We start from the raw sequence: 16,339 nt of genomic DNA on the forward strand, positions 1-16,339 counted from the left end.
ATAAGGCAGTCCATAGACTCCCATGTATAAGGCAGTCCATAGACTCCCATGTATAAGGCAGTCCATAGACTCCCATGTATAAGGCCAAGAAAAATAAAAATTTAGTTTCTCATCGTATTCATATTGCAAAAAGGATGCAGTGACACAGTTTTTAGTCCCCACAGATAAAGTCCAGGGGGCTCATAGATTGGGTCATGTCAGTCCGTTAGTCCATCCATGTGAGTCCATCCGTTCATGCAGATATCTCATACGCTTTGACAAAATGTCACGTGACCTTTGACCTCAATATACATATTTGTCCATAACTCGGTAACCACAAGTGCTAAACCTTTCATATATGGTATGATGGGACACCTTATGACGCCACATATTGTTCCTCGTTAATTATGCACATATCTAATTTTGAGCGAGCCAATAGAGCTAGAGGTCTGATTTTTGGTATGTAGGGATAACTTAGCAATACAATTTTTTTGACAAAATGTCACGTTACCTCAATGACCTTTGACCTCAAATATACATATTTGTCCATAACTCAGGAACCACAAGTGCTACACCCTTCATATTTGGTATGATGGGACACCTTATGACGCCACATATTGTACCTCATTAATTATGTGCATATCTAATTTTGAGCAAGCCAATAGAGGTAAATGTATGATTTTTAGTATATAGGGACAGACTATAGGATAGAAATTTTTTGACAAAATGTCATGTGTCCTCGATAACCTTTTACCTAAAATACACGATTATGTCAATAAATAAGTAACCACAAGTGCTATGTCCTTTATATTTAGTAGGATGGGAGACCTTATGACAACACATGCTTTACCTCATTAATTATGCCCATATATAATTGTGGGCAAGCCAATAGAGCTAGAGGTCTGAATTTTGGCATATATGGATTAATTAGCAATACAATGGTTTTTTTTCGCAAAATGTCACATGACCTTGATGACCTTTGACCTTGAATATGCATATATATGCATAACTCAGTAACCACAAGTTCTTTACGCTTCAATTTTGATAGGATAGTAGACCTTAAGATGTCACATCTTGTACCTCATTTATTATGCACATATGTATTTCTTGGCAGGCCAATACAGCTGGAGGTCTGATCTTTTTTCCCGATTTAGAACCATAACTTAGACATGCCTCTTGTTTCAAAATGGGAACAATGACATAGACCTATGTGTCCATAGATCTGAACATATACACTCCAGTGATACTTCTTAATGACCTCATTTCCCTGCCCCATCAAGACTAATACTCCTATTACAAGTGGGGACTATGTCATTGTCAATGACTTGTTACTTCTAGAATATACAGAATATTATCTCACATAGTGAGTGTCTGAATATTATTCTGAATTGTATTCTAAAGCACATTTGAAAGGACTCTTCTGGAATATACAGAATATTATCTCACATAGTGAGTGTCTGAATGTTATTCTGAATTGTATTCCTAAGCACATTCTGAAAGTAACTCTTCTGAAAATTTCACATTCTTTGCCACTGCACCATCTCCCTAATACATACTGATGACCACGGTGTCCACTCAAGTCTCACTTTGATTATAATTATTTCATGTACGGAGCCAAAAATCGGGCACTTTCAACATCAATTTTATTCAAAGTTGGTACAAGGACATTGACCTATATCACACATATGCACATCAATTTGTGTTACAATATGATCCAATATTGCCGCATGGCGACCATTTTGTTACAATTTTTTCATGTCCTTAGCCATGACTCAAACATGTATTATTTGGGGCCGTTTTTGCCATTTTTTGTGAAAAACTTTGTTTCTCAAAAACTGCTCATCTGATAGCTTTAATATTTGGCAGACATGTTCTTACGGATGATCTTATTGTGACATTGTGTATTTTTACAGCTGTCCTTAAATGAGCTATCAAAGATTTCCACCCTCTTCATCATAAGTGTCAGAAATAGGTAGTCTCTACATAACACAGCTGAGCTTTATCAGCTGCCATTACGCTCGCTTACAAATAAAAACTTTTAATGATACCAATATGTCACAAACCATTAAAAGATAGTTTCCATGTTGTTTTGAAATGAATGTATTCATGACATTGATTATCAATTGGAAAACGCCCCCTAGTACTTTTCCCTTCAGTGACTTTGCTTTGCTTCACTCACTCGGTGACCCCCTATTTTAACCATCATGGATTAGGGTGTCCCACCTTTCCAAAATTCTTGGAAAAACACACTCACTGAAACCGACAAGTACATTATTCATCAACACATTTGTCTCACACATAGTTATTCTCTGCACACCACAGCAGGACTCTGTCAGCCGCTAGGTCACTTTTTGGCATAACTCTTCTTCCCCTAAACATTTCAACCTATACTTTGAATAGGTCAAGTGGACCCCAGTACAGTTGGTTAAAAACAACATGTTTGAGTGTTGAAAACTTTGTGAACCTGTTTTATGCAGCTATAGGTATGATGCATCATTTTCCTCAGAATATTTCAGATTATGTACAATGATCAGTCTTAGGCTTTATGTGCTCATTGGTATGCCTGTAAAAATATGCAGCCAAGTATTAAAGCTGTGTATTGTGAAATTCTCTTGTTACACAGTAAAGACTTTTATCACAATACTGCATGCTGATTTACATGGGATCATAATCAGATCTCATCCCCAGTTGGTAGTATTGACATTGTATCAGCTGTACACTGATGTATACTTGAAGCTTCCTTACAGATGTAAGATGTAATTGATTCCTCCAGTAGTTCAAATGACATTGCAATTGTCACCTTTGTAATTAAGTAAAATATATGTTATTGTTTTCCAAGGCCTGCATATGTAAGAACACTTGGTTGATTGTGTATCACTCTTTTACATGTAATACAGATATTTTAATGGTAAATAAAAGTTCCTAACATGCTTTTATACAACATTACATGTATTTCTGTCTCTGTCATATTGTGGGATGATCTGTGTGTGTCTCTTGTGTTTTGTACAATGTATTGGAATATATTCAAATAGATGTAAGCCATTGTGAATATCACATTAATACTCCGTGCCAAATGGCAAGGTCATCAACTTGAATCCCACCAATTTCAATGTGTCAGAGATATTATTCATATATTATCATAGAAAGCATTATTTTTTTCAAGAAAATTGTAAGTATACATCTATGTGTATACTTGAAGCTTCATGGGATCATAATCAGATCTCATCCCCAGTTGGTAGTATTGACATTGTATCAGCTGTACACTGATGTATACTTGAAGCTTCCTTACAGATGTAAGATGTAATTGATTCCTCCAGTAGTTCAAATGACATTGCAATTGTCACCTTTGTAAACGATTGGAACTAATTTGGGATAATTTGTTTAACTTATTTTTCAAATTTCTCAAAAGTATTAGATGCCATATAGCTGAATGTTGTAATTACTCATAAAACAAGTGTGTAACGTAAAAAGAAAAACAATTGAGCTTACATTTCAGGTTAAAACGACCTTACTTCACCATCCAATTATCCTAAATTAGTTCCAATCGTGTTATATGTTTAAGTGATGAAAATAGGAACACGGGAATTTCACAATGATGGGTTTTGCAACATGTAAAAGTGACGTTTGAACATTAACTGTTAGATTTGTATTCATGATTGGATGTACCATTTTATCCATAATTCATACCTATAAGGTCAAAGCCACGCCTTAAAAATGTTTAAAGGCATATTATAAGACAATTCAACGAACATTGGAAAGAGGAACACAGCGGACCCAAGACATTTTGATTATGGCAGAAGCGCATCTTGGGCGATTGCAACTGCCAAGCTTATCTACCGAAAAATAAAGTCTATAGTGCCAGCGAACTCTGAACGTCTCGTGTAGTCATTACTTTGAAGATTCCCAGTACTTCTCAGCATGTCAAGGCGAGTAAACGAGATACACAATAAAGGCATATAGGCCTAGAATCAAAATAGTCGCAGACCCGGCGTGAGGAGACATAAATTGAATGCAAATTAATCTAGTACCGTCCGGTATCGATATTAGAATCCCGCAATTGCCGAAATTTATCGAGTAAACATCGCGGATTTCGCAGACCCGGGCTGTCGAGATATTTTAAGAGTGTAGTACTGTCTTATCGATATTAGAGTCCCGAAATCACTAACATTTAGCTTGTTGATACCGGCTATTTTAGCCTTACTCATGAGCGTGTCTATATATGATCCACATTGTGCAGTGTCGTCGTGTATCGTTACTAGTGTCCGAAACACCTTAAAAACAATCTTGCTCGAACTGTGCAGAGCATGACTTGGCACCTTTGATAGTTTTTAACAATTTCAGCTAACATGTTCACACCTGTGGGCTAATGTCGCAGAGATGTGTCTTCGGGCCGACATTTTTACTAAGGGGTTGACCATTTGATATCCTGGGGGTCTGGAAGATTTTCGAGAAAAAAAAATCCCAGCAGATACAAGGGGAAAAAAATTCTGCCTTAGATGAGTTCTGTAAAAAAAACTGGCAAGCTAATGTGGAAGAAAAAAAATCTATCAGTATCAGCAAGAACCTTTTGGGATGTAACTTTTTCATTTCCATGCACCCTTCTTGTCTTTCCAAAAGCCTCTTAAAATTAATTTTCAGTTACATTTTGCTTTTTGAATTGTTCACTGATTTTAGATAAGTGAAGACACTCTGTCGATACATGCATATCATCTCTTGTATGTTGACCAATAAATAATACGCTGGTATGATTGCATGCGACATGGACAGATCACACTGACAAGACAAATGACAGAATTTCAGAAGATGTTAAAACAAAACTGTCATCGTCAAGTATTATAATCCATGGCACGTTTCCTCCAACCAATAAACCAATTTGCATGTTCAAAAAAGAAAATCAAAATGTAACTATATTTTCAATTTTCTAATGGTTTTATCATCTTGATTATAAACTCTTAGGCCTATTTCTAAATTTAAAATCTTTGGGCTGAGATTGAATATAGGAAACGGGTATGTATACTACATATGTATAGGTGTCAGGGCTCGAAATTAGCGGCAGTTTCGCGTCCACAGACTACCAACTTTTCCCTGGGGCTACCAAAATCCATGAAATGCACGGCTCAAAATTAACGTTTTCCCTGGTATTCCACTTGGGTTACCATTTTCTGAAGTTGGTAACCAAGTGACAATGGCTGGTAGCCCATGCATATTTTAGTTCAGGGATATTGTTTTCACTAACCAGACAAGAAAAAGCGATTTTGCAAGATTCTGCCCATGAAGTGAATTTCTAGTAATTTATCATTGGCTGCATAATACTTCCGTTTTCTGTTTAGCATTTTTGGACATGCAAACAGGATATCAAGGATAGCTGTACTGATCACTATGTAACAACCCCCCCCCCCCCCAACAAAAAAAGCCATGACGCGCAGGTTCTGAAATGACGCACGCGGTGACCAGCTGACAGAAACGATCTTTATTATTTTGGCCTAATGGACAACAGTGATACTCAAAGCTTGGTAATCTATTGACAACTTGTTTCATTCTCAGAGTTGTATGAAAATTTTGATAGTCATCATGACAACGACCACGACTTTCTCAGCACGTCGAGACTAGATATACTGTAGCAGTGCTAAAATAGACCATGGGCTTTCTGTTGGGAGGAGACATATTGTCTGTGATTGATACATTATGATCCAATTGCAATGAAAATGCGTTTTCATTGACCATCACTTCCAGTGCCTGTCACTCAAGTACGTCAGTTCAGATATTGGCCATTGCACGCCAAATACTGGCTGAATTTTATGTCCCGGCTTTTGGTAGTCCGTATGGGCTACCATTTCATGGATTTTGGTTGCCCCAGGGAAAAGTTGGTAGTCTGTGGACGCGGGACTACCGCTAATTTCGAGCCCTGAAATGGTAGCCCATGGTGGACTACCAGGCGAAAACGTTTATTTCGAGCCGTGGGTGTGTATACAGAGGATGGAACTTTGCGCCCATTCAAATTCTCTCTGACAAACTCAATTTCCCACAATGCACATTTCCGTTTTTTCAATTTCCAATATACCAAATGTCCAATTTTCCCATTTCATTTGGGGCGTGGCCCAGTATCTTTTCATTACTATGGCAGAAATAACTCTTTCGAATTTGCACTGTGACCAAATATACTGGGGGAGGGCTTGGATATGATAATTCGCACAAGATACTTTCGGGGATACTTTTAAAATAGCGGGAATGAGGGACTGGTCAGTTTCTTTGGCCTAGGTGACCGGTGGATTCATGGGGTCTCCCTGTTTTTTTACTTTGGTGAAGGGGTCACCTACATGTATTTTAAAATGCCCAATATTATTGGGGGTCAGTGTTTTTTAAATATGACGCGGGCTCATACTTGCCTAAAATGCATCAAATGCATCGTGCTAGCCATGAATTTCATCATTCAATTTCATACCCTGTTTTTGACTTTGGTGATAGGGAGTCACCATGTTTTGAAATGCCCAAGGGGGGGGGGGGGTAGGGTGTCAGTGTGTTTTTTAATTTCGACAAGGCTCATAATTACATAAATGCATTGTGTCAGCCACAAATTTCATTATTCAGTTGCATCGTTCGGCGCGCCCTTCGGTCGCGTAACTTTAATGATAATAAGACATATTTTTCAGATCCCCGTCCTAGTGCAAAACGTAATATATCAGACATACATACATCTGAGATATCTGTATGTTTAAAATTTTTCGGCGCGCCCCTTCGGCAGTATTTCTTTAAAATATAAAATAATACTTTTCAGCATCCCCTTCAGCTGCGTGACTTTCATATATCAGATATTATGTATATCAGAGATATCTGGATGTTTAATATTTTTCGGCGCCCCTTTCGGTCGCAGTAAATTAACATATCAGAGATATATGTCAGAAATATCTTGATGTCTGTAAAGTGAAAGGTCTGTTTTGCGCAGTGTACTGATCATTATGAAATCTGCTGGTCATATGAAAAGCACGACAAGTTCCTGATACTTTTCTGTTCTCTGTGAGAATTCAGTATTAGAAGGCAACATGCACTAATATTTCACAATCACATTTTTCTTACAACAGTTCTGGACATCTGGTTATGCATAAAAAGAGTGGAGTACATTCACAGCTCATTCAATATACTGTATTCAAACTTTAGAATGGACACTTTTAAGTTCGTATCTTACAACTGACATGACTACAATTCCATTAAAATACAGTATGACTGAGTGTTTAAAATATACCAAAAATATTATATATATATATATATATATATATATATATATATATATATATATATATAATTTTTTTGGTATATTTTAAACATTCATAATATATATATATATATATATATTATATATATATATATATATATATATATATATATAATATATATATATATATATACATACACACAACTGAGTTGATCAGGATAATCTAAAAAATTACAGGCACTACAAATTTGTTTCGTATAGGTTTCAGAGCCGCCTACACTCATCGGGTGGTTGTGATCGACTGAAACGTTTGGCTGCTGATTGCATATGTTGTTAGGTGGGGAACAATATCTTTTGTTTTGTTGGCACTGTTTGTTGCAAAAGGGTGCATAATTAGTGACTGCACAGGAGAAATTTTCTCCTGTGTCTGCAGGTCGATACTAATTCGTTTCTATTGTTGAGGGAGCACATTTTTGGATATCTGAGGAGTATGAATTTCTCGTGGAGGCACAGATTGCATTTTTTGTCGCCTAACAACATATGCAATCAGCAGCCCAAACGTTTAAGTCGATCACAACCACCCGATGAGTGTAGGCGGCTCTGAAGCCTATACGAAACAAATTTGTAGTGGAAATGTAATTTTTTAGATTACCCTGATCAACTGAGTTATGTATTTAGCTCTACTCTAGTATTGAGCACTCCAGCTGATCTTGAACTAAAGAAGTATATATATATATATATATATATATATATATATATATATATATATATATATATAATATATATATATATATTATATATATATATATATATATATATATAGGTTGCCATAAAGCCATTATGGTGATAACCGGGAGGGCACATTGTATACATTTTGTATATATATATATATATATATATATATATATATATATATATATATATATATATATATATATTACACTGGATTATTCAATTAATTCCAATTTTGTTTTACCTTTGTCGCGCGCAGGGGGGTCACCCTGTTTTCGAAAGTTTGAATGGGGGTCATCCTGTTTTCGAAAGTTGGAATAGGGGGACCGGTCCCTTTTTCTGTACAAGTCCGTTGATGTAAGACAAACAGATTGATTTTGCAACATCGCTGCATTACAACATTTCTGTGAAGGAAGAATGCCCCCCCCCCCAAAAAAAATGCCAGAATTCACAAGGGAAAAAATCCAGTGGAACATGTAGAAAAAAAACAATAATGTCCCCAATCTTTCAGACCCCCAAGGATAACAAATGGTCCACCCCTAAATGCTTCGAGTAACAGGGGAGGGTCACTGATTTTCATGCACGGATAAGGGGATGTTCACTAATTTTGTGTGCAAGAAATTTTGAAGGGCCACTATTTTTGATGTAGCGGTGTTTCTAAAAACACCGGCCCACATCCACGCCCCGTAGTTTCTGTCCCTTATTTGTCGCTGACGGCCAGTATAATTAAAATTGACCGGCACTTCTACTTATCAGATTTGGTCGTAGGTTTTACAGACTATTTCACCTTTGGTGAACATTGCTAGCATTAACAGACATATGATTAACAAGCATGGCCATGGAAACACACATCCTTCAAGCGACATCATGTCCGATATTTACCCGATGTATGAAACGTGCTTTTCGAGCATGAATAATACCTACAGCCTACCTCAGGGGTTTCATGAAGTTTTGAAGTTGGGGGCTAGAATGGAAAAGTAGGCGGCTTGCAGCTGCCATGACCACAAAGCAGTCGTCATCGGGGGAGGGTCCGGAAGGGGGTGTTCCCCCTCCCGGCCGAAGGCTGGAAACCCTGAAATATGAGCTAAAATTTACTTTTTACAGCTTACAGTCACTTGAATTTCTATATAGTATTTTCGGGGGAATTGTCAGCAGTGCTCCAGGGCAATTTGTGTTCATATCATAAAAGCCATTTTCCTGGGAGATTAGGCCTAAATATGATAATTCATAATTAAAATGATAAAATGTGGTAATGTTGACGATAATTTGAACAAAGAAAACTGAAGTCTTTAGAGCCTCTATGCTTTTAGGAGGTAAACTATAATAATTCACCATTATTAATGATATAAATTTGATATGTAGATGATATTATACAGTGTTACATCTAGATAGGGGATAGGGAATTCCCCCTCTGTTGAAATGTTGGCACCCCCAATTAATTTGACAAGGGGACCACTCCCCCCCCCCCCCCTGCCATGAAATGGTGTCAGTCACACCTTAGAGGTACAAGTAGAACACATGAACTGGTGAAATGCCCCCGAAATTTTCTGGTAAAGGGGAAACATTCCCCTGTTGATGCCATCCTGGATGAAAAACTCATATTTTAAGCACAGTAAATTAGAAACTTATTAATGCATAATGTTATGCTTAAAATTAAGAACCCTGATGTTTGGTATGGAAATCTGTAGATGAAAAAGTGGAGGTAAAAAGGATAATTTATATAACGAATAATGATAAAAAAATGACAATCATTACCATATTTCGCAAATAGAATCCAAGATCCTCAGGGTTATTTGACTATATGGGTATGCAAAGTAAGAACCTTAATATAGGATATGAAAATTTGTACGTTCATGCAGAAGCGCACATTTGGATTGAACTTGACGAAATCTTTTGAAGTGAATTTAGAGGTCTGATCGCATTGTAACCACTCTGCGCGACGTTCTTATTGGCGTCGATAGACCGAAGAGCAGTCAGTACATATCATACGTCCTGCTGGCTATACTCCTTCACAATTACGCCAACCGCAGTGCAACGCACATCGGCTTACTAAAAAGATTTTCGTGAAAAAAAATCAGGTCATTGCCTACGAAAACAGTTTAAATCCACGTAATTATCCTTCTCTTGTTTCTTGGTCCACTTCAAAAACCGAGGATCGTACAGCGAAGCTTGACCTTGCGATCGCTTCCGTCTTCATTTGTTCATCGACCATTTTGAGTTGAGCTAACGACGGCCGACAGGTGTAGTATGCACGTTTTCATTAGCGTATATAAAGGTCACCAAATAGGAATCAGCAATTCAGGTAGCCAATAGAATCGTCAATTGCAATTCCGATTTTTATTGAGGCAGTATACGCAAGACCGTGCTGCATCGTAGTACAAAGCGATCGTAGTAGTCGCTCGTCTTCTAAATTTTGTTTCACATAAAAGCCGTTGAAAAGTTTGATTACACATCTTATGAAACTTGTCCGTATCATTTCAGAAGGTAAAACATATTTTAGCTATAATGAAAGAGTTCAAATTTCCAAAAGGTAGCCGGCGAAATCGTAAGAGTAACCGGTCAATTTCGCCGGCTGCCGGCTCTTGATGAAACCCCTGGCCTATGGTAACCGACCATTGCCGAATAATGCCAGATCAACAGAGTTGTATTTTGAGTATGGCTGCTTTATCGATCTCGACTGTTGATAGGAATGCCGAAATGCCGTCGTTGAAAAAGTTGTTTTCGTGCACCATTGTGATCGAGTCTGAAGCAAAGAATTACGTCATCTCATTATTTGAAACACGACGGCGCCGATGTGCAACATTATAATGTTGCAAATTTTAAACACGATCTCACAGGTGCCGTACTGCACCGTTTGACGTTTAGACGTATCAGATGATCCATTAGGTTTTAGTGTACTTGTCTATTCAATGTGGCATTTTGTCAGTTGCAAACTGTCACATATTCAACTTCCTTGCAGAAAATACGCGATACATGTATCATCGAGGTGGAAAGTCAAGTGTACAAATCGAGGTTACGTACACTAAAAACATGAATTAGCCCGGCCCAACATAATACGAAAATTTCTTCAAATTCGTGACATTCAGGCTTGCCCAGCAACCCCTGACACGTTTGTGCGGGAATTTTATAACTGACAACCTACTTTGACGAAGATTGTTTTTGTTGAAGAATATGAATGAATTCGAAACTGACGTATTTTTACTATGCAAGAATTATCTATTGTGTGTACACGGAGCTTCGAGTGTTTTCCAACACGTATTTGTTCGTTTTGAAATCTAGCAGTGAACTGCCTCAGAATCAGTCACAACATTTTTCATTTGCGGTCAAAAGACTTACTTGTTTTCGGATGTTGTCATGACAAAGAAAGATCCTGCCACTGTCGATCTCGTTACTAGAAACATGAGAAAATAGTATGTGAAACTTTTTATTGATCTTAGTCTGTAGTACGTCCATGATCTTGTTATTGAATACGGAACCATTCCTAGGCCTCACGGCCCAGCTACTGATACACCAGTCAATGAGTCTGCCTGTGAGTGTCTAGCTGCGTGATTGAGTCCTGTCTCCCTTGCCTGAGTTAGTCCTGGTTATAGTGTGTGTATGTCCATTTAGACAGTATCTTGGGCATGTCGGTAACAAACACCATAACGATAAGTTGATATAACAATACAATGTTAATAACAGCTGAATATTACATACAACGGAAAATATTACGCAGAATACTTACACGAGAGAGATAGGTTACCGGCTGAATTTGTAAATGTGTAAACCAGTAAGACAATGTTGTCGAAACACTGCTGGTATTTAGTGACGCCAGTATTATAAGTTCCAATTCGAGAAGAATTGCGCAGGTTTTATCGTGTCGAAAAACGATAACGTATCGCGAGGGTAAATAATTAATTCCTTTGCGCCAATTTGGAAAGACTATGACAATTTCAGGCGGAAAATGCTCGAGTAATTTCTTAAGAATTTATAAAAACACTCTGCAACCTTTTGTTTGGTTACTTGAATTATCATGAAGAAAACATCCACACACGCTCACCCCTTCTCCAATTTTCGGAAAAATAAATCTCTAGAAAGGTTACAAAACATTAACCCTTCTCCACTTTTCAAAAAGAAAAACACTTCTAGTCTCGGTTACACGTCGTAACACGCTACACTCTAGCTGTCTCTCTGGCGAGTAAAAAGTGACCATCTTACAGCCTATTACACCTCGCTACACTTCGTTACGTCCGCTACACCCCCTTCTCCAATTTTCACAAAATTTTACTCCTACACTTGGTTACACCTCGCTACACGTTCTTAACTACGCTACAAGATGGGTGTCTCTCTGGCGAGTAAAAAGTGACCATCTTACAGCCTATTACACCTCGCTACACTTCGTTACGTCCGCTACACCCCCTTCTCCAATTTTCACAAAATTTTACTCCTACACTTGGTTACACCTCGCTACACGTTCTTAACTACGCTACAAGATGGGTGTCTCTCTGGCGAGTAAAAAGTGACCATCTTACAGCCTATTACACCTCGCTACACTTCGTTACGTCCGCTACACCCCCTTCTCCAATTTTCACAAAATTTTACTCCTACACTTGGTTACACCTCGCTACACGTTCTTAACTACGCTACAAGATGGGTGTCTCTCTGGCGAGTAAAAAGTGACCATCTTACAGCCTATTACACCTCGCTACACTTCGTTACGTCCGCTACACCCCCTTCTCCAATTTTCACAAAATTTTACTCCTACACTTGGTTACACCTCGCTACACGTTCTTAACTACGCTACAAGATGGGTGTCTCTCTGGCGAGTAAAAGTGACCATCTTACAGCCTATTACACCTCGCTACACTTCGTTACGTCCGCTACACCCCTTCTCCAATTTTCACAAAATTTTACTCCTACACTTGGTTACACCTCGCTACACGTTCTTAACTACGCTACAAGATGGGTGTCTCTCTGGCGAGTAAAAAGTGACCATCTTACAGCCTATTACACCTCGCTACACTTCGTTACGTCCGCTACACCCCCTCTCCAATTTTCACAAAATTTTACTCCTACACTTGGTTACACCTCGCTACACGTTCTTAACTACGCTACAAGATGGGTGTCTCTCTGGCGAGTAAAAAGTGACCATCTTACAGCCTATTACACCTCGCTACACTTCGTTACGTCCGCTACACCCCCTTCTCCAATTTTCACAAAATTTTACTCCTACACTTGGTTACACCTCGCTACACGTTCTTAACTACGCTACAAGATGGGTGTCTCTCTGGCGAGTAAAAAGTGACCATCTTACAGCCTATTACACCTCGCTACACTTCGTTACGTCCGCTACACCCCCTTCTCCAATTTTCACAAAATTTTACTCCTACACTTGGTTACACCTCGCTACACGTTCTTAACTACGCTACAAGATGGGTGTCTCTCTGGCGAGTAAAAAGTGACCATCTTACAGCCTATTACACCTCGCTACACTTCGTTACGTCCGCTACACCCCCTTCTCCAATTTTCACAAAATTTTACTCCTACACTTGGTTACACCTCGCTACACGTTCTTAACTACGCTACAAGATGGGTGTCTCTCTGGCGAGTAAAAAGTGACCATCTTACAGCCTATTACACCTCGCTACACTTCGTTACGTCCGCTACACCCCCTTCTCCAATTTTCACAAACTTTTACTCCTACACTTGGTTACACCTCGCTACACGTTCTTAATACGCTACAAGATGGGTGTCTCTCTGGCGAGTAAAAAGTGACCATCTTACAGCCTATTACACCTCGCTACACTTCGTTACGTCCGCTACACCCCCTTCTCCAATTTTCACAAAATTTTACTCCTACACTTGGTTACACCTCGCTACACGTTCTTAACTACGCTACAAGATGGGTGTCTCTCTGGCGAGTAAAAAGTGACCATCTTACAGCCTATTACACCTCGCTACACTTCGTTACGTCCGCTACACCCCCTTCTCCAATTTTCACAAAATTTTACTCCTACACTTGGTTACACCTCGCTACACGTTCTTAACTACGCTACAAGATGGGTGTCTCTCTGGCGAGTAAAAAGTGACCATCTTACAGCCTTATTACACCGCTACACTTCGTTACGTCCGCTACACCCCCTTCTCCAATTTTCACAAAATTTTACTCCTAGACTTGGTTACACCTCGCTACACGTTCTTAACTACGCTACAAGATGGGTGTCTCTCTGGCGAGTAAAAAAGTGACCATCTTACAGCCCCTAACACCTCGCTACACTTCGTTACGTCCGCTACTCCCCCTTCTCCAATTTTCACAAAATTTTACTCCTACACTTGGTTACACCTCGCTACACGTTCTTAACTACGCTACAAGATGGGTGTCTCTCTGGCGAGTAAAAAGTGACCATCTTACAGCCTATTACACCCGCTACACTTCGTTACGTCCGCTACACCCCCTTCTCCAATTTTCACAAAATTTTACTCCTAGACTTGGTTACACCTCGCTACTCGTTCTTAACTACGCTACAAGATGGGTGTCTCTCTGGCGAGTAACGACGCGACTGCTCTTTTACAACTTTACTGTTCTATTCCATACTAATATCTACATGCATCACCTCAACATATCTTGAAAATTATCATGTTTTAGCTTTCATCAATCACCAACGTACCCTAGTATAGTTTTTATATTATTTGTAGGGGTCCCTGGTCCTTTAAACGAAGTTCCGATGACCCTCTCTCTTTTACTTCTCTCAACTTTCTTTCTCTTCTTAAACGCATAATTATTCACGATATGTAAATCGATGGCAAGACCGAGCTGTTCCATACCAGACTCTCTATGTAAAAATAGTCCATCTAAAATAGGCTGCGCATTGATATATTTCACTGTAATTAGACTTCTTTTCCGAGCCTTCGCTACACTCGCAACACCTAAATACGTAGCGAAGGGGTAGTCTATAAAAAGTTTGCACCTCGGATCTTGCAGTGTATATAAAATTAGTTCATTGAAAATTCTTACTCAGAGATGTTTACTCAAGTATAATTATCCACTGAGTGGGACTGCATGGGGAGGTTTCAGTAAGACAAATAATAAACGGGTGCCGCACCCAAATATGGCCGCCTCCATACAACTACATGATAAACAGCGTAAATGGTGCATGTACACATTTGAATCTTTACAAATACAACATGGTGCAACCCACTGAAAGGACGGGAAAGGGATTCACTCCACTTTGACAAAAAATTCTCCGTTTTTCACATAACATGGCAAGATTTTGAAAATGGCGGGAAATTTAAAATGAACAAAAATCTGTTCAATTTCTTGCCTATTTTTTCAAAAGCAAACGTTGTTGTGGCATAATTAACGACTATATCGTTTAATTTGCAGATTGCAATGAATATCTAAGGAAATTGGTGGTACCTTGAGGATGGACAAATTTCGCAGAGTTGCAGCTTATGGGCCTTTAAAAAAGTACAGTAACAAAAAATTCTCTACGACGAATAGCCTTGACGATGATAAAGCTGTGTTTACGTTTCCCTATCGATATTTACCGAGATTTTGCATATTGAATGAAGAATAGTAATTGTGTGTACTTTTCTTCGTGCTCCTTTCTGATGACCTGGCCAGCGGGCTAATTGAATTTGATCTTCCTGCGTGGTGGCCAGACAAGGTTTTTCCTGATTCGTGCATTTACTTCGATATTTGACTCCTTCGTGTATTTGGAAAAGGATGGTTAACTAAATGGCTCACTGTCGCAGAGTTCACTGTTTTTCACTGTTCACTGTGTGCGTTATATTATACACACTTTGTTACTCAAAAATATGATAGTTTTAACCTTTCGCCCAAATGTACTTTACTCAAAGGAAGTTGAAGGATTTTCCTTCATAATTAAAGACACTGAACATTTTTTTCTGTGAATTCGTAATCAACGATATAAATCATGGATAACCATGCAAATGCGCAAAGAAATCAAATTACCTTACTGGTAACGCTTCTGTTTACCGTACGAGTAAAAATTAAACTTACTTTTTGCGAAGACGTAATCGCGAAAACTTTATTTTCTCCACGGCATTTAAAATAATGCCATACAAGCTATGTGCCAGTGAAAATGGAAAATTGAGACTTCCAAAATGTGTCGCCAAGGTACATGATGTGATAATTAAAAACTCTTCCCTGCCAACGACCAGTTTCTTGTTCGGTAGAATATGTATATTGAAGTAATGTATTGAGTCGACAATGGCCACCGCGGCGCTGGGCAAAATCGGACTGTTGATTAGCATTCTGTACGAGACTCCATCAATAAAGAAGTTTTGTTAGATTCAGTCTCGTCGACGAGAAAAATCAATGTCACGGTCGAGGAGTTTGGAGGATAGCAATTAACGCAATTTGTGAAGTCTGTCAACGTGGTGTATATCCCTTGTAGCCCTCAACGTGAATTAATC

Source organism: Ptychodera flava, chromosome 4, assembly GCF_041260155.1.
Source record: "Ptychodera flava strain L36383 chromosome 4, AS_Pfla_20210202, whole genome shotgun sequence".
NCBI lineage: Eukaryota > Metazoa > Hemichordata > Enteropneusta > Ptychoderidae > Ptychodera > Ptychodera flava.